The 26,483-nt window shown below is 40.9% G+C and overlaps 1 protein-coding gene across 1 annotated transcript in view; it reads left to right on the top strand.

Moving 5' to 3' along the window:
• tsc22d1 (TSC22 domain family, member 1) overlaps window positions 1–26,483 on the top strand; it is a 200,281-nt gene that overhangs the window by 59,888 nt on the left and 113,910 nt on the right. The window lies entirely within an intron of this gene.

The following is a 26,483-nucleotide window of genomic DNA, read 5'->3' as shown; positions in this document are numbered from 1 at the left end:
GTGGAGTATTGGCTCGATGGCTTCACATTCTGGGTAGAGGCAGGACATCAAGATTGTGATCCATGAAGAGTTATTGCAAAAATGACCAGCCCAGGTTTTGAATCTGGACAACTCAACAACAACTTTACATGGCACAAATATTAAAGACTAGGCACTTCACAGGCGCATTATAAAATCAAGAATAACATCGAACCACATAAGGAAATATAACCTTGATGGTTATAGATGGCTTGGTGGTTATGGCTTGTTCAGAGTGGTAGGTTTTAATAAGTATCTTAAAGGAGGAAAGCAAGTTAAAGAGGTGAAGTGTAAGGAGGGCATTCCAGAGCTTGGGTCCTGGATAACTGAAAGCGCAGCCACCACTGGTGGAACAATTAAAATTGGGGTTGAACAAGGGGCCAGAATTAGAGAAGTGCAGATATCTGAGGGTTGTGGGGGACATTACAGAGATAGGGAGGGACAAGGCCATGGAGAGATTTGAAAATAAGGATGATAATTTTCCATTTAAGATGTTGCTTGACTGGAAGCCAACCTCGGTCAGCAAGCACAGAAGTGAAGTGGGAATGGAACTTGATGTGAATTAAGATTTGCAACTCAACTCAAATGCCAAGTTTCTTCATTATTCCTGTATTTAAGAAGGGAGCCGTGAATTGCCAATCTGTCAAATAGGCATCTCCTGGGCCATCTATTTGACCTCTTAATTGAATAAACCTGTGGATTAGTTTGGAGAGCTGATAACCACAATGTTGATTCTGTTCTCCCAGTAGCTAATAAATAGCTACTATTAGCTATCCAATTAGCTGAAACACCTGACATGTTCCTATTAGACCCAGGATGGGGAGGTCAAACAGAAGCCATCATAGTTTTGAAGCAGACTCCCATGGGGTGCTTTGGAACATTTTTTTTTTAACCAATGTTTAAGGAACTATATAAATGCAAGCTGTTGCTGTTATATAGAACATCATCTTTTAATTTGCTTTTGAAGATGCAAAATCTGGCATCAGGATGGAGGAAACTTTCTTTTATTGAGGGAAATGTGATGTGAAGCATGAAGAAAATATTTAAATAAAGCCTGAGAAAGAGAGAAGTCATTAAATCCAAAGAAAGCTAAAATACAGAAGTAATCAAGTTGAGGGAGGGGAATAGGATACAAGTGCAGCAACAAAATCGGGGGTGGGGGGGGGGGGGGTGGGTGGGGGTGGGGTGCGGAGGCTCGGGGGGGGCACTAGGATGCAGGTGTATCAACAAAATCCATGGGGATGTAGTATAAGGTATGTTGGTTAAATAATATTCTAAAGTGTGTTATATTTCCTTGTACCACTTTAGCATTTAAAGTTTTGGAGCAGATGTCTGCATTATTCCAAGCATTATGACTCTGGAAAGGAAAGCTACAAACCACTGTTGGCCACAGCATTCCATGCAGTTTCATTTGAAAATATTAGTGTTAGCTCACTTTGATAGTATAAGGAAATCAGCAAGCGCATGCAGTTGATTAGCGGTTTGTGTTTTCTTTAATGCTAATTGTTGTATCATCAGGATGTAAAATTATAGTCTATGCCAATCTGTGGCTGCCAGGCTAGCGATAAGGCTTGGAAGGAACTATTAATTTCAGACGCAGTTAGTGCCAAACCAATTCTCTGTCAGACAATGGGGTTAGTCTAAGTCTAAAGTCAAAGGTTTGTGCATTTTTGAACTCTAAAATGGAAATCAGTGAATAGCAGCATGATATCCATTTTCTTTATTAAAACTCCTTTATATTCTTTGATGAATTCATGGCCCTAAGATCTAGTCTCAACAATGAAGATTCCAATGTTTGAATAAAAGCAAAATACTTCGGATGCTGGAAATCTGAAATAAAAACAGAAAATGCTGGAAAATGCAGCAGGCCTGACAGCAGAGAGAAACAGTTAGCGTTTTGAGTCCGTATGACTCTTTAGAGATAAAAAGAAGTTTAGAAGTTTCTTCTCTTCATCTCTGAAGAAGAGTCATACGGACTCGAAACGTTAACTCTTGTTTCTCTCTCCACGGACGCTGCCAGACCTGCTGAGTTTTTCCAGCATTTTCTGTTTTTATTCCAATGTTTGAATGTCTTTTACAGTTATGAACATGCCTAGAACATTACCATATCAGAATTGCCAAAAGGCAGTGGTTCAAAAGTAGGGAAAATGTTTGTGGCAAATTGCATCCAGTAAATCTCTCAGGACCTAAGAAATAGGAACAAAACTAGACCATTTAGCCTTTGACCCTGCTCCACCAATCAGTAAGATCATGGCTGACCTTCTGCCTCAACTCCACCTCCCTACACTATCCCCGTATCCCATAATTCCAATAGTACCCAAAAATGTATCGGCTTCTGTATTGATTATATTTGATGACTGAGCACCACCCACACACTCAACAACAGAAGCAACTTATGTTTATATAGGGCCTTTCATGTAACAGAACATCCCAAGGTGCTTCCCAGCAGCATTATAAAACAACAAGACATTGATCCATATAAGGAGACGTTAGGTCAGGTGACTGAAAGCTTTGCCAGAGGTAGATCTTCAAGGAGAAATTGAGGTAGAGAAGCATAAAGGTGAAGGGAGGAAATCCCAGAGCTTAGGTCGAAGTAGCTGAAGACATTGCCGCCAATTATGGAGCAACTAAAATTGGGGATGCTGAAGAGACCAGAATTAGATCAATGCAGATATCTGAGGATTGTGTAGCTTGAAGAGAGGCGAGAAGGCCTTGGAGGGATTTGAAAATGAGGATGAAAATTTTAATATCAAGATATTTACATTGGCTTCTAGTCAAGCAGCCAGTGAGCACGGGTATTAGGACTTGGTGTGAGTTAAGACATGGACAGCAGAATTTTGGGTGACCTCCAGTTTATGAAGGGTGGAATGTGGAGACCAACCAAGTTGAAACAGTCAGGATTGGAGGTAACAGCAACCCAAATGAGGGTTTCAGCAGCAGATGAATTGACATAGGAGTTACGTGTTGTTATGGAAGCCTTGGTGCTGATAGTGTCCAATCTGACTATATCTCTCTGCAACCTCTTTGTTGCCTCCTCGCTGCTTGCTTTCCACCTAACTCTTGTCTCAAACTGGGATATGTTGCACTCATTTACCTCCTCCAAGCTATTGGTATAAATTGAGAGTGGCTGAGGCCCAAGTACTGATCCTATCAATACCCTGCTAGTTAAAGCCTGTTAACTTGAAAATGCCCCATTTATTCTTGCTGTCTGTATTCTGTCCATTAACCAAAGTCATGCCATGCTAATATATTATCCCCAATCCCAAGAGTCCTGATTTTGTATAATGTCTTGTGTGGCACTTCGAATGCTTTTTAAAAAAAAAATTAAATATACTACATCCACTGGTTCCCCCTTTTCTTTATCTGTTTGAAACATCTCCTACCATGGTCAGGAGTTCAGTGAGATTCATAATTCTCTCCAAGTAAAGTGCCTTAAGAGGGTGTTGGTGACCATGGACTTCCATTTTTGATTTATGTTGATCCATGATTATGCTTGGCAAGGCACTGCAGAGGGTTTGCCATTTCTCTCTGTAATATAGCTGATCAGGAAGTATTCCCACTCTTACCACCTGCTGTCAAGCACTGTGCCACAAGACCTCCAATTTGTAATTAGGAAGATTTTTTTTACTGTGTTAAAGATACTACAGATATAAATGCACGTTGTTAGCCTGATAACATATTGATAAACTAATAGGCATTGGAGAACCATCAGATGACTAGTCCAATCCATCAGTCCTTCTCTAAATGTAGACCTAGAGAGTGGATACCTGCAGCCTTGAAGCTGGCACAGACATGAAAATGACCTGTGCACAAGAGTTGAGTTTTGTGCCTCCAGTTTGTTGCAGTGCAACAACTCTCTCAGGCTCCTTCGACATCACCTTTCTAACCCATGACCTCTGCCATCTGGAAGAACAACAGCAGATGCATGGGACCATCGCCACCAACTGCAAGTTCCCTTCCAAGTCACACCCCAGCCTGACTTGGAATTATATCGCCATTCTTTCACTGTCAATGGGTCAAAATCCTGGAACTCCTTCCCTAATAGCACTGTGGACTGCAACGGTTCAGGATGGCGGCTCATCACAGTCTTCTTGAGGTCAATTAGGAATAGGCAGTAAATGTTGGCTTGCCAATGATGCTCACATCCCATGAACAAATCTTTTAAAAAGGCTTACAAGCTACCAGTTTACATAGGCTTTAAAGACTTAGTATTCAGCATCGACTCCAACTCCATATTAAGCTTTCTTTAAAATTTCTTTGGCTTTGAATGAAGATTCTTGACACCAAGTATTAAAATTGAGTTTATTTTTGAAGAATGACAGCCTTTTGCTGTTGCTAATTATTGGTGATCCTTATGCTCTTCATCTTTCAATCCATGTTGTCCAATTTTGACCTGAGTATTTCATGCTTGGTGCCAGTCATCATTGCCAAGATGAAGCCTCAGTTAACTTAGGGCCAGGAGCATTAATTGCTCCATGCTCTGTGGGCATATAATGTTACAGTGTGATGTTCCATGTCAAACTGCATGGTTTTTCATCTTTATTGCACCATTTCCCTAGTCAATCTTTTCTTCTACTTGCATTTGAATTTTCAGGAAGCATTTTGCAATGCTGGTTTTCTGCCTCTGACTTTTTTTATATAGTAAGCAGGAGTTCTGTTCAAGTCATTATTTGAAATGAGCCTAAATTAAGATACCAGGTTGGGAGGAGGAGGTGCAAAGCAATGTGTATATTGAGTCTGTTGGACCACCAGACCATTGTAATTCCACAAACTGTAAACATAAACCATGCCATTTATAGAGTATTTTCCCATAATGTCTTATGCTAAGATGCCATTTCCAGGTAAGCTCTGTATTTGGCTGGTCTGTTGTATGGGATGGACATTTTTAATACCATGCAAATTCAGCTGTCCTGGCTGAGATGAGAAAAGGAATTTGTACAAATGTTTTCTGTACCCCAGAAGGTAGGTGCTTCAATGGCTGATGGATTTAAATAAGTATTGGTGTGCTTTGCCATCTAGTGGTAGATCTTTGTTTTGCAATGCTTGCCACCTTCTCAACTTGCAAGATAGCCAGCCGAGTTGCAAGTTTAAAAATAATTTATAATTAATATAGTCTGTCTATGTTTAATGTTCATGTAAATGTCCTGCAAATCAGCTGAGTATCATGGTTACTGATCCTCTTGACAATGTTTTCATAGTCTTGGGCATAGAGCAGACTGTGTGGGAAAACTACTGCAAAAGACAGGCCTGTTAAACAGTTTACGGGAATGATTTCAAGGCTGCAATCCAACTTTGGTCTTCAAGTAAAGTCAGTAAAATCTCTGGTTTCTACCTCTAGCTTTTAGTGTCATCTGAGCATTCTTCTGAAATTGCAATCAATTGCGAATACCCACTGAACTGGACCTGCTTCTGTTTTACATTATTTTGCAGCTACTTACAGTAGAGGGAGAGGGGAGAAGAGGAGAAATGAGAGGTATTGGAGGAACATTTAGGCAAAGGTTAGGCTCCTCTCCGGCTAGTGAGCTTGGTGCTGAATTCTGAACAGTTTCAGCTGGGATGCAACCAGCCAGTAAATTCTGGATATAAAAAGGAGCATTATACACTGGAGCTTGGGTTAACAGCCAAATAGTACTGATCTCTCACTATTTAGTAATAGATAATATAGCCAGTTTTCCTGTGGCCCATTATAAATTCTTTGTGGCCTGTTTTTTTCACACGTGTATACACTGGTTGTGATAACTTTACCACTGCTTGTTTGCGAAGTTAAGAGTATCGTGAAGTTGGATTACGTTGTTGCAAGTAAACATGCTATTTAAATAACGGCAAGATTGAAGCCATGGTCTTCACAGCACCCCCACAAACTATGTTCTCTAGCCACTGATTCCATCCCTTTCTCCTACCATTTCCTGAGGTTGAATCTTTCAGTTCTATTTGATTTAAATCTGAGCTTTCAATCCCATATTCTCCACATCGCAAAGGTTGCTTACTTCCAGCTATGAAACATTGCCCCTCCCTTCCACAGCCTCTTCTCATCTGTGGCTGAAACCTTCACCCATGTTTTCATCACCTCCAGTCTCAATGAGCCTAATATTCCCCTGGCTGGCCCCCTGTTGTCCATAAACCTCACCTCGTCCAAAGTTCTGCTGCCCATATCCTAACCTGAATCTTGTTGCGCTCATCTGTCATACCAAGATTACTGACCTACGTTGGCTGCGGCCCACTAACACCTCAAATTTAAAATATGGTTCTAGGTTTACTCTTCATTACCTGGCCCCTCACTAGGTTGGTGAGCCATTATTAATATCATGCTGCTCTTGGACTAATTTACTAGGCCAGTGTTAATGGGCATGTGTTTGTTGACGACTTGCACTATAGTAATGGTGCGTCAATGATCTATACCTTATTATGGTGCGTGACTTATGCTTTATCATAACCCAGACCACAGTTTGTTGGAACCTTTGCGCAAAGGTTGGCTACAAAGACCTTTGTTGAAAAATTTGAACAGCTAGTTATCATAGATTTTAATGGGAGAGGCAGAGCTATGATGGAGATCGAGGTTGCTGAGCTAAAGTCTTAGTGCATTACTCAATCATGGATGCCACTAAAGGGCTCAAAATCAGTGAAGTATTTAGTTGCTCAGTGGGCTTTGATACAGTTTCTATGAGATTCCCACTAAATAAAATTTCATGGGCCTAAATTGTTGGAAAGCTGTACTCTAATGAAGCTACTTAGGTTGACATGAGGGATTGGATGGATTTATTTAAAAACATAAGTCAAGTAACGGGAGATACAAGAGCTCTCTGACTTCCACTGTTGGTTAGAGGAATCTCCTTTTGTACTTATCTGTATTACTGGGCAAGGAAGTGTGAATACATTTAGAAATTACCTTTGATCTTTTATTAGAAATGCAGTTTGCAAGGATGGTAGTTGAACTGCAGTGGTTCAAGAAGGCGGCTGGTTCACCATTACTTTCTTGAGGACAATTAGGGATGGGTAATAAATGCTGACCTAGCCAGCGGTGCCTACATCCTGTGAATGAAAAATTTAAAAAGCACTCCTGCACTCAGCTGGCTAAAGTAGCTGTTATCCTTTAACTTAGATTCAAGCCAATGGTGGTAGAATGGGAGTGAAATAAACCAGCATTAACTGGATGGATGGGCTGCATGTGTGCCCTTTAAAATATTCAGCTGACTGTTGAAGCCTATAAGTCGACTCCATTTCTTACAGCTCCCAAAATCTTGTTTTTTTAATGTAGTCTGCATATAAGCCGACTCTCCCTTTTCAGGCACGACATGCTATACTCATACTAATGTTCGCCCTCAACTTTTCACCCCACAAATGGATGCTTTATTACCGGTACAAGTGGGGGCAAAGGATCAAGCAGGCAATACGGGCTGTGTTGCATAGGTGCATGGGAGTTTAAGGCGCCCACACGGAGCAAACCTGGCGTGGTGAACGACAAAGATGGCGACCACAGTTCACCATTAAGGTCAACTGCTGTTTTCAGGGATTTTTCAAGGCTTCAAAGGTCAACTAATACATTGACACCTATGGTAAGTTGCCTCTCCTCATTTTTCCTTCCAAAATGCATTTCATCTCGCTTTGCTGCAGCAGATTTCAACTGCTACTTGTCTGCTCACGTCCCAGTCACACATTTGCCGTCCTGAAATCTGCTGCTAGCTTCCTCATTGTTTCCCATGTTTCCAAATTTTGTGCCAACCGCAGACTTTGAAAGTATGCCCTGTGAGCTCAAGTCCAGGCCATTAATGTATTTCAGAGCAGTGGCCCTAGTACTGATTCATGAGGGATGCATCAGCATTCTTCCAGTCTGAAAACCAAGTATTCACTACTGCAGTCTATTTTCTGTCTCAGCTAATTTCGGATTCACACTGTCATTGCTCCCTTAAGCCCAGGGGATTCAATCTAGCTACTGAAGGAAATTGAACATGTACAAGGAGGATTATTTGCAAAGTGAGAAAAAAACTAACCCTGTTGATGCATGAAAATGGGAAAATCTGTTCTTTAAATATTAGTGAATCATTTAAATAATCTGTTCATCCTGTGCTGAGAAGGTACCATATGAATGTCAAACTTTGGCTACTCTGCTGCCAACCCACAGCAATGCTTACTGTGGTGCATTCCAATTACTTTTCCACCCACTTGAGGGTCAGAGAGCTCAGCGGTTTAACCTATGGTGTTCATCGCCAATATCATGCAGCTGTCTGGCTAATTTCTTAAGCCACCATTAGTATGCTGCTCCCAGGGTAATTTAGTGGGTCAGTATTAATATTGCGCTGCTCCCAGGGTAATTTAGTGGGTCAGCATTAATATTGCACTGCTCTCAGGGTAGTTTAGTAGGTCAGTATTAATATTGCGCTGCTCTAGGTAATTTAGTGGGTCAGTATTAATACTGAGCTGCTCTAGATAATTTAGTGGGTCAGTATTAATATTGTGCTTCTCTCGGTAATTTAGTTGGTCAGTATTCATATTGCACTGCTCTTGGGGCAATTTAATGGGTCAGTATTAATATTGAGCTGTTTGGGGTAATTAAGTGGGTCAGTATTAATACTGCACTGCTCTCGGCATCATACAATAGGGCAGTATTAATAGCATGCTGCTTTCGGGGTAATATAGTGGGTCAGTATTAATATTGCACTGCTCTCAGTAATTTAGTGGGTTAGTATTAATATTGCACTGCTCTCAGCGTAATACAATAGGTCAGTAATAATATCATGCCGCTTTGAGATAATTTACTGAAGCAGCATTAATATGCTACTCCTGCACTTGCACCTCTTATACTTTCCACTTTCATAGTGTCATCTCTAATCATTGGCTATGTTCCTTGTATGAGTAGGAATATTACTTATTTTCCCTGAAGTGTATTAATTGCATGTTTGCCCACATGGAATTAATTACCTTTCACTCATTGCCCCTTAAGCTGCAGTTTGGGACTCCTGTGGAATTTGTGGGTGCCTTAATTTTTGATTAAACATTTCAAAAAAATAAACTTGATCTGGCGAAAGGAAGTGCACTACATGGAAAACATGTTAAACTCCTTAGTTATGAAAGCTTTTCTTTTCCACAGTTCTCCACAATGCAACCTAACTAAGAAAGTTTGAATAGGTGGTTTGAGAGCCAGAGGCACTACTCTTGGATATTCTTCATTATCCTTGCATCCTTTATCAATGCTATACTTATCAAAGTGGTCAATTTAAGTTCTCGAGTATTCCCTTACCATCTGATTTAAGTTGCCTTTACTCCACATCTTCCCCACTCGCCCTGTGGAATTGTTCTTGCGGTGAGTCTGCTGATTACAGGGTTTTACCACAGTTAAACATTAATCGTGGCGATTTGGAACATCTCTTTGGAAGCTTGTAAACACAGAGGCAGATGTTCCAGTGGTGCCACATCACTAGCACCGAGCTTGGATTATGGAAACTACCGAGAGTTGAAAAATACAGGCAGCTAGCCTTTCATTCTCATGGAGACTTGATGGGCTGAATGGCCACTTGCTGTGCTGTTCTATTCTATGATTCTAACTGGATATGTCTGCAAAATGTTTACTTTGGATTATGTAGCACTGCTGAGTTTCGTTTGCCTGTGGATCTAAAGTGTGAAATGTAAGGGATAATCAATAACTTCATTTTTCCCAAAATGAATTTAAGCAACAAATGATGTCTGGCTATCAATTCTGCAGGCAGTACAAGGTCAAAACTGGTCCCTTTAGCTGCACGTCATAGCTTTCTACCGCATGACTTTTCAAGTATAGCACTGCTTTTGTACCAGATTTTTTCTTTTACCGCTGTCAATTGCCAATCATGTAACTGGAAGTTTCTCACAACCATACTTTTTGGCTGTGGTGTCAGATTTTTGGTCCAGTTTCTGTTATCTATAAATATATATAACATTTGACTTAACTATGAATGACTGGCAGTGTATTTTCATCAGAGGACTGATGACACATCCCTAAGATTCCAAGATGCCTTAAAAAAATCAAGTCAGTCAGTTGGTGGTACTTGCCATCATATCACCTTGCATCTCTTGTGGTAACACTCCAAAAAAGTATTAGAATCATGTGGCTCAGAAGGAGGCCATTCACCCCCCCAAGCCTGTGGTGGTCCTTTGAAAAGGCTATGTGATTTAGTCCCAAACCATGGCTTTTTCCCCATGGCCCTGCAAATTAATTCTCTTCCTGTTTATGTCCAATTGCCTTATGATAATGGAATACTGCTTCCATCATCCTTGCAGGTAGTGTGCTCCAGATCTTAATTTTTTTTTAATTCATTCATGGGATGCGGGCATCGCTAGCTAGGGCAGTATTTATTGCCCACCCCTTGTTCAGAGGACATTTTAGAGTCAACCGCATTGCTGTGGGCCTGGAGTGACATGTAGGTAAGGACAGCAGTTTTCCTTCCCTGAAGGACATTAGTGAATCAGATGGGTTTTTATGAAAATTCAAATTTCCATGGTGGAATTCAAACCTGGATCCGCAAAGACTAGGTCTCTGGAGTACTAGTCAGTGACAATACCATCACCTCCCCATAATTCTCTCTGCAAAATAATTTCTCATTTCCCCTCCAGTTCTTTTGTCAATTATTTTAAATCTGATTACTTGAACCCCTTTGTCATAGCAAACAATTTTTCTCTACTTTACGAAACCCCTCAATTATGAATAACGCTATTAGTTTTGTTTTTCATTTTCTTGGCTCCTAAGGAGGCCAATCCCAGTTTCTCTTGTCTCTCCACATTGAGGAAAGCATTCAGAGCAGAGACTGATGTTATGGAATTAATAATATGAACAAACCTGTTTGTGAACTGGACAAGGATGGAAAATAAACGTATTGGGTTACAATATATATGAGGGAAAGAAGATGGGAAAGTATGAAAGGATGCCAAGTGGGAATAATGGCAAAAGATGGAATACATGTTGTACAGAGGGGATACCCAGAAGATGTAGCAGAGAGTGATAGTTGGAGCTGAAAGATTTAGAAAAAGGGTTTCTTAGGGGGGTAATATCGAACTCCAAATTGTGGGAAGGAAATAGGGGAAAACTGTAGGCAGATTATCGAGAAGAATGCACTGGAATTGCACCCAATTTCAGAGGGTTTTAACCATACCTGGTGGTTGAGCATTATCGAAGTCAAACTGATGTTAAGATGCACGCCATGCCGGTGAATTGTTTAACAGCACAGTCGATGTAAGTGCAACATTTTCCAGGGTTTTATTGGCTCCCTTTAGCAATCTTGGTAGAATCAGTTCAGTTAAGAATGGGCCAGGCAGCTGTATCATTGTGCTGTATCCCAATCAGAATGTGAATGTCCAAGTATAATGGAAAATAATTGGCAAACACCTTAAAGAATTTGTCGTGTCTTTTGTTTGAAAGCCATTTTAGCCTTTTAAACTTGGTGTGTCAGGCCTGAAATTTAAAGGAGTAATTATTTACCTTGAGCAATTACAAAGCCCGAGTCTCCAAAAGTGCTCAAATTAGGGCAGCACACAAATCTCTAAAAGGAACAGATTGCCAAGTCTTTTTCACATTGGTTTAAGAATGAAATTCAGTTCAAATACTCCCTGAACAGATAATGTTTTCATGGGGCTTGCAGATGATTTGCTCTTTTTGATTACACATCTTGGATGTAACATTCCCCTGATGTTGACAGCTCTTCATTGTCCGAGTAGTGTTTAGCTTGCTGCCTTGTAATCATTCCAGGATTCCAGGATGTCCATTGTCTATTACCGTAACTATTCATGTGGGTGAGGGAAGTTCATAGGATTGGTCTCTATTTGATTGTACCATAGTTAAGGATTAAAGATGGATCTGAATTGAGGGATTAATTTGTGCGATTGCTGGAAAATCTCATGTCATGTGTTGGAAATGATGTGCAGATTGTGATGAATGGTGGTTTATCCAGCAAAAGGCCAAATGGTCATGAATGGAAATTGCCAGATACAGTAAAAATTCCAACTGACATTCTGCAAACTCGCCACTGAGTGGCAGTACAGGATTTCCTTTTGGTCAGTATGATCTTGTAGCTGTGGTGCTAAACCAGCAGCAAAGCTGTACTCATCAAGCCTTCACCCACAGTGTAATGTGTGTCCTCAAACCCTAAGAATTTGCCATATCTTTTGTTAAAGAATATTTTTGGGTGATGATTGAAATTCAAATTGGTGATGGTAACAAGTATTCCAATGCTATTCCAAGGCAGTTTTGACTTTGTTGCTCAGATTGTAGTGTAGGCTAACACTGTAGGTTACAAACAAAAACAAAAAAACTGCGGATGCTGGAAATCCAAAACAAAAACAGAATTACCTGGAAAAACTCAGCAGGTCTCTGGTGTATTGCTCCATTAAGTTGCACTTTTCTGGGCTGGTGCACATAATATGCCATACAGTGGGTTTAATTTTTTTACTTCCCTCAATGACCATTCTGGCAACACTTACTGGAAACATTGCCTTAAACTGGCTTTAAATCATTTAATAGAGGGGGTGTGTTCATTGTAATGTGTTTCCTGATTGGAATTGTGCTGAGTGTTTCACAGCCATTTCCATGCAGTACACACAATACCAGTTTGTTTAACCTTGTATTGATCTTTGCAGTGGTGCTACCTCTCAAAGTTGTTAAGGGTGAAATTTTCAAAGATATGACTTCCCAGGTGCAAGTTCAGTGAGCAATCTTTGATAGGTCCGTTAAAACTGCACCTTAGTGTTGAGTGTACAGTTAGAAATTTATTTTTCTTAATTTTAGGGTCAACATTGGACCCAGGAGTCTCTGCATTGGGAAATGGCAAAATCAAAATATTTAACTTTCTGCTCCTGTTGCCAGCATCAAGCAGTCCCAATGCCTGGCTTTGTGTGGCTGTTTATATAAAGCCAATTCTCGCTGCACGCTCAAGACCAGTGAATATTTTCCCTTTCCAGCACTAGCCACGCATGCAGGTGCCTGAGGCTGACATCTCTGAAGAGTCAAGAGAGTGTGCTGAAGCAGTACCATTACCAATTTGAATCTGTAACTGAAAAGATTCTGCGAAGTTGAGCATCTGCTCAGTATTCGTTTAAGCTGCAATAAGCTTGTCCTCTGCTTCAGTTGTTAGACTAGTTACATGATTTGGATTCGTAATGGTGCCAGTGGGTTGGCTGCACTCTTGCTTTGTCAGTTACCACTAGTATCACGCAGCTAATCTTGGTTTTGGAAATAGTGAAAGTCCTGAGGCAAAATATTCCCCATTAACAAGATTTTCAAACAAGATAAAGAATTGGTTGTCTTTGCTTGATGCTGACCTTCCTCTTGGAAGTAAGGCCCTCATCTTACTCTGACCCATCTGCTGAGTCACTCCCAAACCTTGAATTGGCTTGTGAGGCATTTTGACTTGTATTTGATTTTGTTCCTTGCCTTATAGCCCTAGGTTACGGCAGTGGGATGTAGTACCCTGGGAATAAAGTTTATTTCTGCTCTGTTCTTCTACCCACCTCCGCCTGACCGAGACACATGCTAAAGTTTGTTATATGCCTTGCACCCCCCACCCCTGACTTTGCATTCAAAATCTGGTGAACCGTTTACCTGTGGTGTACTAGTTGGTACCGGTTGAGACTTTACAGTTTGAATCTAATTTCAAAAAAAGTGGAGGAGTTATAGTCTTCCCTTCAGACTTTATTCTCCTCCTTTTAAATGTCATTTTGGACCTGCTAGGCCCTGCTGCAGGCTGTGAACCCATATTAAGGTGGGAATTTGCTGTTCCCCACCCTCTATCAGTGAAATGGTTACTGGGCAGCTTTAAGTTCATCCTGTGTACTAAAAGCAGCCCAAAGAAGTGTGGAACATATTACAGTTGTGGTGCTGTTTGCTTTGAAGGAGTTTATTTCATAATTTGAATTACTTGGAAAAACTCAGCAGGTGTGGCAGCATCGGCAGAGAAGAAAAGAGTTGACGTTTCGAGTCCTCATGACCCTTCAACAGTCATGAAGACTCGAAACGTCAACTCTTCTCTGCCAATGCTGCCACACCTGAGTTTTTCCAGGTAATTCTGTTTTTGTTTTGGATTTCCAGCACCCGCAGTTTTTTGTTTTTATTTTTCTTTCATAATTTGTTTGCTTCCAGTTTTTTCAGAGGAACACCACATATCAACATCATAATCATAGACAAATTAAAAAAACCGAAGTTGGAATGATGTCTGCTAAAAGAATGCTTGGGTGCCGTGGAATGGATGTAATCCCTGTAGATCGAAAACTGAGTTTTCCTTTCCACATAGGAATTGCTGTGGTATTGGGACCTTTGACCTCAGCCTCATTGGTAGATAACAATTGTCTGTCGTCACCAGCAGGTACCTGGAAGGACATGTAACTGAAATTAGAACATTGTTCTATTAGCAATTAGTTTTTGGATTTGAGGGATGGGTAACGCTTGCACCAAGTTGAATGCCTGTCTAATGCACTGGGAAGGATTCTTCGACCAATGTTCATTCCAGATTAGGAAGCCGCAAATGTCTTTGAATGGCACTTCCCTCCTGCTACTGCAAGAGCTCTGCAGACCGTTTTTCTGCAGAGTGATCTGCAGTAGATGGCTGTATTTGGATGTGCAGTCTACTGTCCAAAACACAGTTTTATTTGTTGACACATTTTATGTTTTGCTATGGTGACAGCCATCTTATTTGCAGCCAAAATGAGACCTTGTATTCCAAGGTTGCTTGTGGTTTAACAATCAAGTTTATTCTAAACTAACAATATTAAGTCAAATAGATTGCATACTTGTGCTGATCAAAAAGTAGAGATTTTTGAGTTAATGTTGGAGAAAGGGAGATTAATTATTCAGGCTTACGGGGTAAGTCTAGTCCCAATGATTATCTGTAATGTTTAATTTTCATGTTTATGATCCAGTTCAAGCCATCTGAGATAAGTTTTGTGGTAAGGGCATGGGTATTAGGCAAGAGAATCCCTGAGATTGCTGATGGCTCACCCAGTAATTCTGGGTGCCAAAGACTTACAACTGGACACAACAGTGACTGAATTCTAGCCACTTGCAGATAACACAGCTTTGCCCTGAATGGCTCCTGATCTTTACTGCATTTTGCTAAATTCCTTTCCACCCTAAATGACAGAGCTTTCCAAAGTCGCGTGCATCACAAGGTATCTCCAGCAACCCAAATAAAACTGGGCATTTGTTGTGATGCAAGAAAGGCTACTGAGTTGTGCTAAATGAAATGGGAGGCAGCAGGAAGGTTTTGATGAAATGAGCTAGTATGTAGGGAATGCCAAGAATCCCTGTGTTGCTCCTTGTGCTCTCTCCCCTGCCTGTTTTTTTTTTCTGTTTTTCTCTCTCCCTTTTTTCTGTCGTCTTTACATCTCTTTCTTCTCCGTCCCCACCTCCCCTTAGAATGCAAAAGGAAAAATAAGAGCTTGCAAAGATAATGGACAAGCAAACCTTATACTCCAGTAATTGTACAGTTTAATTTAAAAAAAAATAAAAGCCTGTCTCTTTACTCATGGGTATTTAAAATGACAGTAGAGTTTAAAAAAAAGTGTAAAATCCTGGTAAAGCTTCTATAGAAAAGAAAGGAAAGCATGAGTCAGTGAAAGAAGTATTCCTGCACACAGAGACCCTTTGATCCCATCACTAATTTACGTAACGGAGACTGGCATTTTAACGGTGGGAAATTCTTCTTGGCTGGTTGTGAGCAGGAAATGAGAGTGCTCTGTGTAGTTTTTTGAACAGGTGCAGTGTTCCTTATCTCTGTTAAAAAGGCTTGGTTTCCTTGATTTGAAATAGTCTTTTCCCAGTGGCATGATTGTGAAGATTAGGATAGCTACTGTGTTCGGTTGCTGAAGCATTGGCTGCAACCCCATTTGAATCATCTAGAGGTTTGTAAAACAAAACAATCTCTTCAGTCTGTGTGTTATTTTGTGTGCCATATCATGAGTCAGAGTTTTGACAAGCACTTCTCACATTAATAGTGAAGTAGTTATGGTGTCTTGGATTAAACATGTGAACAACGTTGGGTGTCTTGGATGGCTCACGTGTTGAGTTCATTGCCAGGCATTGACCGGGCTCATATAGGCCTGAAGGTCCCAGTTTTATGCTGAATTTAGCTGGTACCAGGGCCTTCAGCACCCTCTGTGCAGGGAAAGAATATAGTCAGCCAGTTCTTGCTCTAGATTGCTATCGAATCAGCCTTGTTACACATTGAGTGAGAGCAGGATCAGGCTTGGCTGTGATTATGTCAAATGGCTTGCTAATTCTCATTGTTCCAGCTCATACATGAAGAGCAGCAACTTGCTCAAAATCTTTCTATGCAACCAAAATGTGCCAGTGTCTTCAGCAGAGATGGGGAGAGAAATAACACACACACACACACACCCCCACCACCAAAAATATGCCTAATTACTAAATTAACTAAAATTACTAAAAAGTAATGTTAATATTTACACACTTGTTAAAAATAGGATCAGTGATTTTTGCCAACAGCGTCACTGTGAAGTGGCCTCAAACTACTATGTCTGAAAGTGCAGTCATTATTATGGTCATGATGTTGGGACTGGGGGTTAGAATAAGCAATTATCAGACATTTGATGCTGTCTGACTGTCTATTATGACCATTTTGAAATGTCTGTAATGTTCCTTGTTTATATTGAAGCACTTCAGGGTATGATATGATCTATGTGGAAAATTTGAGTATTATTGCATTTTTTGTGATGGCCATTTGGAAATATTTTGTAATGTTCTTTCAGATATTTTATGAATAAAGCATATTTTTGCAAAAAAGATCAGACATTTGCCGCAGGAGCTGTGGGAGATTGGAAGGACAAATCACCTTAGGCTACCTTTTTCACACCTTCAAACTGAATATTAAACAATAGCACAAAAGCAAAACACAGTGGATGCTGGAAATCTGCAATAAAAAAACAGAAAATGCTGCAAATATTCAGTTTTGACAGCAACTGTGGAGAGAGAAACATTAGTTCTGATGAAAGGTCATCGACCTGAGGCATTAATTCTATTTCTCTCAAACAATCCTGTCAAACCTGCCTAGTATTTCCATCAGTTTCTGTTTTTATTTTGAATGTTAAACAATATTATTGTCACGTCTTCACTTTAATGCTTTATTGTTAATGTTTCAAGTTTGATATAATAAATATGTGTAATTTACAGCCTGCTCCTCATTCTTTATATGCCTGCTCAATCTATTTGACAGCTGCTAATAAGATCCCTTTTAATGGATGTTGAGGGTGTGAGGATGGAGACTACGGCTAGGGTTTAGGGAATTATCAGTGCTGATTTTTGTAATAAAAGCTCATTTTCCATGAGAGAGCTGCAGCACATCAAATAAGCAAACTGAATAACGCTGGAAATGCTTAGTAGGTTCGTTGACACCCATGAAGGAAAACTGTAAAGAGAAAAGAAATGACTGTTTAAAATTTCCGGTAGAATGGGCCAGGATGAGTTCGAACCTGTTGTAAAGACAAAACGTTAAGCTGTCTCGTTTTTCAAGGTGCTGTTGGTCTTGCTGTGTAATCTGTTTATTTTATTTATAGTTGCAGTCTTTCAGTATTCCAGTGAGTAATTTTCAGAAATAAAAACTCGTAAATAGGCCACAGTTCAGCGACGCTGGTCATCCTTTGATAGCTCCCTTACTTTTTAAAAAAAAATGGTGTTAATATAGCAGCGCAGAAATGATCATTTACACCTAGCTTCCGAGACCATCAGTGTCACCATCTAAAGGTAGCATTGTTGTCAGATATCCCGCACTGGAAGTTTTACATTGGGAGGGAGTGAAATTGTATAAGAGTAGGCAGAAATACACAAGATTTATTTATATTTTATTTTAATGCCTTTTATGTTATCCTTGCTGAAATCTTAATTCAGTTTGATCATTTAGATGTATAAACTAGATAACCCAGGAAAAATGGCATTGTTTAACCCCCTGTAAATGACCTAATGCAGATGTGAATCCTTGAATATAACATAAATGATTACCTGGCATCTGACAGTTGTCAAAAACTGGTTTGGTCATTGATGAGAATAAATACAAGACTTTGTAAGTTTGTAGGAAGTGTTGATTATTCAGATTCTTAGCTCCTTTTGCTTCCTCTTTTGCCTGTTGAAAAAGCAGAGGGACCCTTTACAGCCATTTGGCTGATGTCATTGAGGCATTGTGATGTAGCAGCTGTAGAAATGCTGGTTTCTCCAATTTTCTTCCTTTTTTCTCCCTCCCCCCACCCTCGCCACCCCTCTCATCGAAGCTCTGACAAATGTTGACGGTCAGTTCCACGGGTGACATTAGTCCTCATGTACCATTCCCAAAGGGCTCTTCATGCCTTAACCGAGACAGTGAGTGTTGGTTGACTGCATAGCCCATTTTTAGGTGTAGTACAGTGCTATGTATTATAACTTTTTTTTCCTGTGCACCAAGTGGGAAGCTTGTGTTGCTCCTTTATAGGAGATGACTAGTTTGTTGTGGGTTATTTCACAAGGACTCTGATTTAATTGGTACTTTTAGAAATTAGGTTAATTGCTGATCTTTTCTAGGAAAGTGGCATGTGTTTGAGATTTAGAGCAAGCCTTTAATTCTGTTTTTCTCTCCTTTTTCCTTTGGCCTGCTCTGTGGGAAATGTGATGAACTTTCTAATCTTCCTTCAATCCTGTATCAGGTAAGAAACAGCTTTGATATTTTGAAAGTCTTTGCGAAAGGAATCATGTTTTATTGTGTGGCCCAATGGAACGGTGTGCTGAGCACAAGATCTCTAAGGTTCCCTTGTTTTTCACTAAAACAAGTTATACTCCATTATCAAGCTATTTGAAAAATTTTCAATGTTATTTATGTAACGATAGTGGTCAATATTGGCGGAAGGGGCCGAGTCACTGTAACCTGGAAACAGAACCAAATCAATGTGTTTTGATTAACATTCTTTTTTGGGTTTCCCTTGCCCCCATCCCCTCACTCTATGTATGTTTATTTAAATGTAACCTGCATTCAGTACTCAAAGGAAAAATGATAGATGAGTTGCTCTGACGAATGACTATGCTGGGCAGCATGAGGAAGTTAAAAGGGTGTCCATTGTGCCAATATATTTGGGAGAAATACTCCATTTATTTTATGTATTCAATTTTCTCCCATTGCAGTTTGTAATTACTTTGCCTAGTTAACAGAAATACACAGGGAAAGGGGAAACTGAAAGCTATTGCGTGAAATGTTGAGAGCGCATCGTAGGAGCATCTAGGCCGATAAATACAGCACAAAGAGAGTGACAGAGAGCATCGTAAAGCAATCATGGTGGAACAGTGAGCAAGTGACGTTGGAACTGAGGAGTGGGAGCTGAGTCGAGGGAATTAAGGTCGTGATCATGGTTAAGTAATGAGGTAAGGATCTAAGATTAGGGACTAGAATAATTCGACCAGGTTTCAGAAGTGAGAGGTTTTAAATCTTTGAAGTTTTAAATCCTGTGCCATTTGGGAACTCCAGGATACTTCTCGTGTCCTGATAAACCATAGGTACAGTAAGTGTCGGCAGCTGGAGGAATCAAAATCTGAGTTTTGGGGCTTGAGCAGCAGCTGGCATTACACTGGTGCATTCGGGAGGCTGAGAGCTACATGGATAGCACATTTCTAGAGACGGTTACTGCCAAGACAAGGCAGTGCAGGCAACGAGGGACTGGGTGACTGAAGGGCCAGGCAAGTCGTGCAGGAGTACCCTGAGTACATCTTGCTCTCTTACCGGTATTCTGGTTCTGAATATTGATGAGGATGATGATTCCTCTGGGTAGCACAGCCTGTGCCAAGTCCACAACACTTGGGTGGCACAGCTGTTTGGGGATGTGGGGAGGAGGAAGATTGGTAATCCAATAGTGATAGAGGAGTAAATACTTAGGAAAGCAGGCAGGTGATTCTGCAGCCACTGATGTAATTCTGTGGTGGAATGTTGCTTCCCTGGTGCCAGGTTCCAGGGTGTGACTGAACTGCTATGGAACATTTAGAAGTGGGAGGGTCAACAGCTAGAGGGATGGTAACAATGAAATGGTTAGAAAGAGGGATGAAGCCCCGCAGGTGCTTTTAGGGAGCTGGGAAAGAGATTAGTAAGTAAGTCATCTTCATATCTGATTTGCAGGTTTCCTTGTAGCAGATGTATGGACTCCTAAAATATTGTGAACTAGTGACCAATTCACTGTACGGAAGGTCTTTCGGTATATGGCTGTCACCCATCAGATGAACTTGGCTGAGTCAGCACAGATGCCCTTGGCTTAGCAATGAGCATATGCTGATGGAAATAACACAGCACAGGGCCTCTTGAGTTGATGGCCGTATCTGTCTGAGGCAGTGCAGGTGGAAACTATTCAGCCTTTTCTCCTGCCCTGGCATGTGTTGTCCAGGTCTTATCACTGTAGAGGAGTGTGCTGAGAAAGCAGGCTTGGTAGACTCGCAGTTTCGTGTTCTCAGTTGGGTTGCTTTTGTTTCCCCACACTCTTACTCAGCTTGGACATAACAGCTGCAACTTCTGCAATGTATGTTTTCATTTCAGCATCAAGTGACAGATTGCTGTTGATTGTGAAACTATCACAACCTCCAGTGTCACATTGTCAGTGCTGATAGATGGAGGTACCGCAACATCTTGGACCATGACATTTGTCTTCCTGATGCTGATGGTCAAACCAAACTCTTTAAAGGTGCGAGTGAGTCTGTCCATTTGCTGCTGCAGGTGTTCCTCAGTGTGAAATGTCAGTGCAGCAGTGTCAGATAGAGCAACTCTGATGAGGACTTGGCATACTTTTATCTTGGATTTCAGTTGAACAAGGCTGAATGGCATTCCGTTAGCTCTAGTATGTAAGTGGACAGCCTATGTGGATGACCTGAAGGTTTATGACAGCAGCAAAGAGAAGAAAATGCTGAAGTGTGTCTGTGCCAGGACATAACCCTATTTGACCCCGCTGCAGATCTCAGAGGTCCCAATGTTGTTTTGTCATAGCTGACCTTTCCGCGACAGCATGATGGATAAGAGGCGATCACATTGAGCACCTTCGGCAGGCAGCCAATTTTCTCCAGCAGCTTAAATAGACCACCTCAGTTTACCTGGTCGAATGCCTTGCTGAAATTGATAAAAACAAAAAACTGCAGATGCTGGAAATCCAAAACAAAAACAGAATTACCTGGAAAGACTCAGCAGGTCTGGCAGCATCGGCGGAGAAGAAATGAGTTGACGTTTCGAGTCCTCATGACCTTGGAAGGGTCATGAGGACTCGAAACGTCAACTCTTCTTCTCCGCCGATGCTGCCAGACCTGCTGAGTTTTTCCAGGTAATTCTGTTTTTGTTTTGCTGAAATTGATGATGGCAATATATAGTGATCTCCTTTGTTCACAGCATTTCTCTTGCAGCTGCTGGACTGAGAAGATCGTGTCAATTTGAGATCATACAGTTCTGAAACCACACTGGGATTCGGGGGTAGATACTTTAAGCCAAGATCTACAGTCTGACCAGGGAAACATGGGCAAATACTTCTCCGACATTGCTCAACAGGGCGATGCCTCAACAGTTGCTGCAATCACTACAGTAGCCCTTATTCTTGTATAGGGTCACAATCTTTGCATCACAGTCATCCTGGGACACTGCCCCCTCACTTGAGCAGAGACAGAGAAGGTGGTGCAGATGTTGCAGGAATGACAGTTTCCTGTGCTTGGTGAGTTCAGGTAAAGACAGATGTAAAGTACTCATTTAATACCTCAGCCATGCCCTCTATCCCCTTGCATAGGTTTCTTTTTTATCCCTAAACGACCCACCCCTCCTCTCACTACCTGTCTACAATAAGTCTTTAGAATATTTTTGGATTCCACTTTGTTAGTTTATTTTCATACTCTTTCTTTGCACCTATTTTTCCCTTTTGACTTACCTTCTGAATTTTCTATATTCAGCCTGCTTCTTTCTTGTATTATCAATCCTCCCCTTTCTCTGCTTCATCTTGCCCTATCTCTTTCACCATCCATGGAACTTTGGTTTTTGTTGCGCTGCTTTTGATCCTTGTGGGAATGTACTTAGATGATACCCACGTTGTCTTCTCTTTAGAGGGCCCCCGTTATTTGATTACAGTTTTGCCTTTATCCAAATTAGTTCTGTTCTCAACCCACTGAAATTGGCCCTCCTTCAATTAAATATCTTTACTCTAGATTGCTCCTTTCCTTTTCCATAGATAATCTAAATTCATATTCTTTTTTTCTCTCAATTTTGAATTTTGCAGGTGGCTATCCATTATTGCCCCTGGGTCAAGTAACCTGAAATTGTCACCATTAAATAAATGTCTTCATGCAGGGCTTTGCGAGTTGGAGCAATGGTGGAAGTTTATTGGAACTGTTTGTACATGATGATCCTAAACTGTAAACAGGGCCTCTCCTTTAGAAACAAAGGATCATCAAGGGTGTTCAACAAAAGGGGTGACCCTAGAAGGTCACCCCTTAGCCCTTTCTCCAAAAGAGAAAGGAGCCTCGGCCTACTGAGCCTTTCCTGTTTGTTGCCCATCCCTAATTGCCCTTGAACTGACCTTGCTAGGTCATTCAGAGGGCAGGTAAGAGTCAATCACATTGCTGTGGGTCTAGAGTCGCATGTAGACCAGACCAGGGAAGGACAGCAGATTTCCTTTCCTAAAGGACATTAGTCAACCAGATGGGCTCTCGCAACAATCCATGATTGTTTCATGGTCACTATCACTGAGACTAGCTTTATGTTCCAGATTTATTAACTGAATTCAAATTCCACCAGCTGCATGGTGGGATTTAAACCCATGTCCCCCGAGCATTAGTCTGGGTCGCTGGATAACCAGTCCGACGACATCGCCACCATGCCACTGTCCCTGCCACTGCACTGTTTATTTTGAAGTAGCCATTGGTTGGATGATGGGGTGAAGTAGTGTCGTTCAGTCTAAAAGGGAAAGTCTTGTTTTAACATGGTGCCTTAACATTTCCTTGGGATATCCCAAAGTGCTTCACAACCAGTACAATCTCTTATTACGTAGGGAAATGTAGCAACCAATTGCTGTGCAGCAGGGTCTCATAATCAACAAATTAAACAAAGATGAAGTTCATCTGTTTTTGGTGGCAGTAGAGGGAAGAATGTAAACCAAGCAATGAGGAGAATTCCCTGCTGCTCTTTGATGCCAAGGGATCTTTTATATCCAGCTGAACAGGCAGACCTTTGTCAGGATTTTAGTCGTTGTTTGATCCAAAAGTTAGCAGCTTCAGCAATGCAGCATTCCCTTTACACAGCACAGTAAATCATCAGCCTAGATAGTGTGTGCTCAAATTTTAGCTAATGTAAGATGGCTATTTTTTCTTTAGCAACAATAATGCCAATGTGTGTAATTCAATGAATAGCATTGGAATCTTGGACTTTTCATAATGTTAAAAAACTTAACACTAGTGTACTATATGCCATTTATCAAGAAGGTGTAAATATTTTAATTTTGAAGTATGGGTGACTGGAAGCAATGAGTATTATACACATGAGAAAATATGTGTTGTTGGTTAAGGAGCCTGATTCTCATCTCCAAATAGAAATACTCTACCACACTGAAAATTAACAACACATCAATGCATTTGCTAGGTCTTTTCTAAAGCAATAGCTGGATAAGTTTTTGTTTACTTTGTGTTATTTACCCTTGGTACAAAGGAACTTAATTTACCTGGAGATCTGACTAAATGTTAATGTGAAAGTTTGCTTGCTTCATGAAAGTGAATAGAAAGCCTAGCTTATTTGAGAAAATTACTTGTTTAGCATGCATATCAAGATATAGATAGTTGGACCCCACAAAATTTCCAGCTTCCACATGTTTGAGCTGCAAAACTTTCACCATTCTGCCATTTAATGTCTTCTGAATGAATTTTCTGCCCCTCCTGCACCTCTTAGTGCTGAATTGGGAACAAAGTCTTCAGTCTCTTAGCATGAGTGGATTAGATTTGATTGTCCTTCTAGTTGTTTCAAATGCATTTTATTCCCTCAGTGCTTCCCTTTTTGGGTTTTCTATAAATCTCCGGATCGTCAGCATATGCCGACAAGCCCCTAAGGCAAATATCATCAAAAAGTATTTGCTGCACTCATTAGGAGCCACATGCCAACAAAGCAAAGACAAACTAAATTGAATCAGTGTTGCCACCCAGTATAAAGACTGGGTTACATTTGGTGCATTTCCTATTCTGTATAGCAACATGCATTGACCAACCACATGCTCTCTAGGCAACCATTGAATTAGGCATTTAGCTTAGCATGGAACCCCTCAGCAGGTCTGTTGTCTTTTGTAAGTGTTTGCATTGATTATACATAATCGGCACATGGCAACATGTCTATAATTCTGTAATCAGGTATGCAATGAGCTGTTCACATTCCAAATGAAATCTGTCTTCAGCAGTGAGCTGCAATTTGGAGGCCAGATGTGGGGAGATTAAATGCTAGAAAAAAGATACTGAACAATTCCCAAGAAATCCCAATGTATGGGAAGACTGACAGACCACGATGGCAACATGTCTGGTGGGTCAGTTTGAATGTATTTAAAACTGCGAGATTTTGCCGCTGAATTTCTGTCACGCAGGACAGCTCCTCCATTTTGCCTCATCTGGCTTTCAATGTGATAATGTGTGGCAGCTCTCGCAACAACTGAGTCTCATCTATCAATTTGACAGGAGGCATACAGCCTACATCAATGTAAACTTAGGTTTAGGCAATATGTCTACACCAACTTTTGCCAAAGCTACCAGTATTCTGTCAGATACATCAGCATATTCACCAAAAATGCATACAATGCTTTTCCGTAAAATATGACATTCTTGGCTGCCATATTTGTCTCTTGAAGTTTACTTGTAAGAAAGACGGGAATGACATTAGTTAGCAGTAATTGAGAAACTGGAAAAACAAAACAACACAGCCTCTCTGATTTGAAATTTTTTGAGCTTGATGTATCTGGCCACTTCTATTTGGGTGTTGCCAACCACTCTGATTACTCACCGTTGAGAACTCATCAGAACAAGTTGGTCCAAAGCACTTAGTTGCTAAGTATCATGCAGGACAAAGGCAAAGCATCTCCACCCTTTGAAAAAAGGATTAGCAGTTCAGCAGTTCACAGTTTCACTCTGGCAAACTCTACAAGAAAATTATTCCGGTGGTGCTTAGAACGGTGTTGCAGAGGCTTAATTGCTACCAGTTGATATTTAAATACCTTTCAGTCTATAAACCCATTGAATCAGTCTAAAGACAACATATAAACATGTAAATCTGCACAAGCAAGGTACCAATGGGACTATCAAAACACTCACTAATCTGTTTTCAATATCTGTGCTTTTTGGTAAATGCTTTTTTGAGGAGGCATCTTCAAAGGAACCTGGCTTGTACACTCAGTGGCCTTTGGGGTGGATACCCATGGAAAATTATGCAGGCCTGGACCAGCCCCCAATCAGGGGTAGGTCTCTTAGAGTTGCCTGGAGATTATTTCCTGCCAGGTTGTCGAGGAGTACTTGAGTACCTCCGCATTCCTTTCCGAAAAAGGCAAACTATAGTTGTGACTTGTTTACCCATGCCCAGTACTGACTTGATTCCTATAGTTATTCACTTTAAACCAAGGCACAGATGAACTTCGCTGTAGGCAGTTTTCTGATGCAGATGCTTTGCAATAATTGTCCACTTGTATTCTGACTGATTCATTGCCTCACCCCTCCCTATCTTCCAGCCCCGTGACCATTCAAGGTGTCTGCCCTAATCATTGAAGTTCCTTCTCTAAATCTCTCCACCTTTCCCTCCTGCTGTCCCTTTAAGATGCTCTTTAAAACCCACTTCTTTGACCAAGCTTTTGGTCACCTGCCCTAAGACCTGTCAAATTTTGAGATAATGTTCCTGTAAAATGCCTTTGAATCTTTTACTATGTGCAAGCCCTTGTTGAAATCAGTTCAGACCTTCTGCCCAGATGGTAGAATATCAGAGATCCCTTAAATTCCACAGTGTTGCACAAGTAACAACCAACTAAATATTTGGAAGAGGACTCGCGTCAGGAGGAAGAAGATGACAGTGACTAAAAAGAAAGACTTGTATTTACATAGTGTCCTTCATGACTTCAAGATATCCCAAAGCACTTTACAGCCAATGACGTACTTTTGAATTGCAGTCACTCTTTTAATGTATGCAATGCGACAGCTAATTGGCACATAGCATGCTTCCACAAATAGCAAAGTGATGGTGAGCAGATAATCTATTTTAGTGGTGTTAGCTGGAAAATACATTTTGGCCAGGACACCAGGGATAGCTCCACTGTTGCTGTTCAGAATAGTGCCCTTTTATGTTCACCTGAGAATGCAAATTGGGCCTTGGTGCATTACCGCATCCATAAGACGACACCTTTGTCAGTGCTACACTAAATTGCCAGCCTAGGCTTTGTGCTCATTGTCTACAAATAAGGGCTTGAATCCACAACCTCTGACTCGGGCAAGCACACTGTCATTGAGCCAAGGCTGACAC

This window comes from Carcharodon carcharias, chromosome 18 (assembly GCF_017639515.1).
Source record: "Carcharodon carcharias isolate sCarCar2 chromosome 18, sCarCar2.pri, whole genome shotgun sequence".
NCBI classification, from domain to species: Eukaryota; Metazoa; Chordata; class Chondrichthyes; order Lamniformes; family Lamnidae; genus Carcharodon; species Carcharodon carcharias.
Note: the sequence above shows the minus strand (reverse complement) of the source record. Positions and strands in the feature narration are given on the sequence as shown.